This window comes from Echinops telfairi, unplaced genomic scaffold (genome assembly GCF_000313985.2).
Source record: "Echinops telfairi isolate 266 unplaced genomic scaffold, ASM31398v2 ScPeMD7_11;HRSCAF=52, whole genome shotgun sequence".
Classification (NCBI taxonomy): domain Eukaryota; kingdom Metazoa; phylum Chordata; class Mammalia; order Afrosoricida; family Tenrecidae; genus Echinops; species Echinops telfairi.
The window spans coordinates 35,340,555-35,342,816 of record NW_022103908.1 but is presented as its reverse complement, the minus strand read 5'-3'; the positions used below and the strand labels follow the sequence as shown (position 1 = coordinate 35,342,816).

The 2,262-nt window shown below is 49.6% G+C and overlaps 1 protein-coding gene across 1 annotated transcript in view; it reads right to left on the bottom strand.

Moving 5' to 3' along the window:
* DGKH (diacylglycerol kinase eta) overlaps positions 1 to 2,262 on the bottom strand; it is a 138,164-nt gene that overhangs the window by 133,963 nt on the left and 1,939 nt on the right. The window contains exon 2 of the mRNA XM_045287092.1: positions 262 to 342. The gene's annotated coding sequence lies outside the window, so the exon portion shown is untranslated. The remainder of the gene's footprint in view (positions 1 to 261; positions 343 to 2,262) is intronic.

Sequence of the window (2,262 nt, the reverse complement as noted above, 5' to 3'; positions counted from 1 at the left end):
CGCTAACATTAAAAGGCCTTAAAGGGGTGGTGGTGGTGATATACGCATATAATTAGCTCCAAGTTCACCCACAGGACCAAACACTCTGGAACAGTGTTGGGTTTCAGAAAACACAGTGCACTTTCCCCGAGTTTATGGAGCTGGTAATGACCCCGGTGCTCCTGGCGACACACTGTTGGGGGCATCAGAGAAGTCGTTCTGTCCATTGTTGGTGGGAGTCGCTCTAGGGCTGTGGCATAGGAGTTACCGGTGTCATCCTACCGTGAAGCTGTTGTTGGCATTTTTGGTGCTTGCTTCGGCAACGCTGGCATCTGAGAGGTCCACTTCATCAAATATCAGAGACTGTTAATGAAAAAGAACACAAACCTAAGTAAGTGTTCCTTAGTCCTTTAGTATTTTTAACACCACATCGTGACTATGAAGGTATTTCAGGAATTAGGAACAGAAAAGGATGAAGAAGTTAATTTCATGTCACTTTGCCAGTTCTCGGAAGGAGAACCGCATATGCACCAACTCCTTGACAAGTAAAAGCATAACACGTGCAACTAACCCCGAAGCACCAGACCAAAAGAACCCCGCAGAACTCGCTGGCATACTCTTTGCTCCTGGCACGTAATCACCCGCAGTCCTGGAGCTGATTCCAACCCAGAGCAGAGCCACCCCATCGGGGTTCGCAGGCTATCTGTCTTGACGGGAGCACACTGCCTCAGCGTTCCCCCCTGGAGCAGCTGGTGGCTCCAACTGCGGGCCTTTTGACAAGTGTTTAACCACTGTGCCACCAGGCCTTGTTTGGGCATATAGGAGCCACCTCTGGGTCTGGCATGCAACACACACACACCACCCCCTATCTCTAAAGCTTACAACTCTGCTTAGACGGAGGCGTGAACATCATCATTCGGGAAAGTTGGCTAACCAAAAAAGAAGTGGCATCGATCTTGGCTGAGACTAACATGACGAGTTATTCTGAACCTGACTTTCCTCACCTGTTCAAACGGGATAAAGGTTGTAGAACATCGCGGGTGAGAGAAAAGCTTTGCTACCGGGGTCGTGTATCACCGGGGTCGTGTATCTCCGGGATCGTCGATGGCTACAGTCCAGTTCGCTCAGTCAGATATTTGACTTAGTCTTGTTTCCAAAACCAAACCAGACCCATGGTCATTGAGCGGATTGTGACTCACAGCAACTCTGTAGGGGCAGGGTGGGGCTGCCCCATCCCCCTAGAACTGCCCGAGACTGTAACTCTTTAATGGGAGTTGAGACTCTTGCTTTTCTCCCACAGAACAGCTGGTGGTTTTGAACTGCTGACCTTATGGTTAACAGCCCAACATGTAACCAGTACGCCCCTCTGAAAGCTGAGGTCCAGTCAAAACAGCTCGGTCTGTTAAATTCAAGACAGAGAGGTCAGCTCGGAAGGCACTGACAACTGGATTTTTTGGGTGGTTGTTTTTCTCTCCACCTTTCAAAGGGGGAAATCTTGAACGATTTTCTCAAAGGATAGAGGAGGATCATAGGGCTTTGAAATGGAAACTTCCTTGTGGGCCAAGGGCTGGGAAAGCCCCACCGGGGCATTTTCCCACCAAGGTAAGGCGCCTGCTCGTGCTTCTAGGGGAGCAGGTGGCGTCCCTCAGGAATCACCATGAGCTCACCCCCTCCCCAACCCTGACCTTGTCCCTTCAGTCTCATTTTCCCCCCTAAACAGGAAGGACGTTTCCGGGGGACACAACTAGCGTTCCTCAAGGCTGGTGTGAGGGTGGGGTCTGAGAGAAGGGAAGCCGGCCTTCAGGAGTGTGCAGGCCGGGGGAATGATGGCACAGCAGCCTCACACTTGGCTATTTTAATTTAAGAAAGGCTCCTATGATTTTGTAGCGCTCCATGTTGGCTCAGTCTCATGTGACTTAAAAGTTAATTTAGCCAAAAAACCTTTTTTTCAGTGACAAAGAAATGGGCTTTGCAAAATGTGCACAGTCAAAGAGTAGGAAACGCTGGTAAATAAATGCATCCTTTCACGTTGAGTCAGGCCTCCTTTGGTGCTCGTTCAAGTAAGACAACATCAACGTGGCTCAGGCACTGGAGGGAAAAAGTGCGCCTTTGCTCGCCGCCTCCCCCTCTCCTTCTCTTACAGCTCCCTCCATCCCTAAAGCTCTCTGGGGTTAGGCAAGCCTAGTTCAGGTCAACCAATCTCACCTTAAGACTTGCTACCTGGCTGGAAACCCTGTATAATCTAGCACAAGATAAGAAAAGGATGCAAATAATTTTAATTAA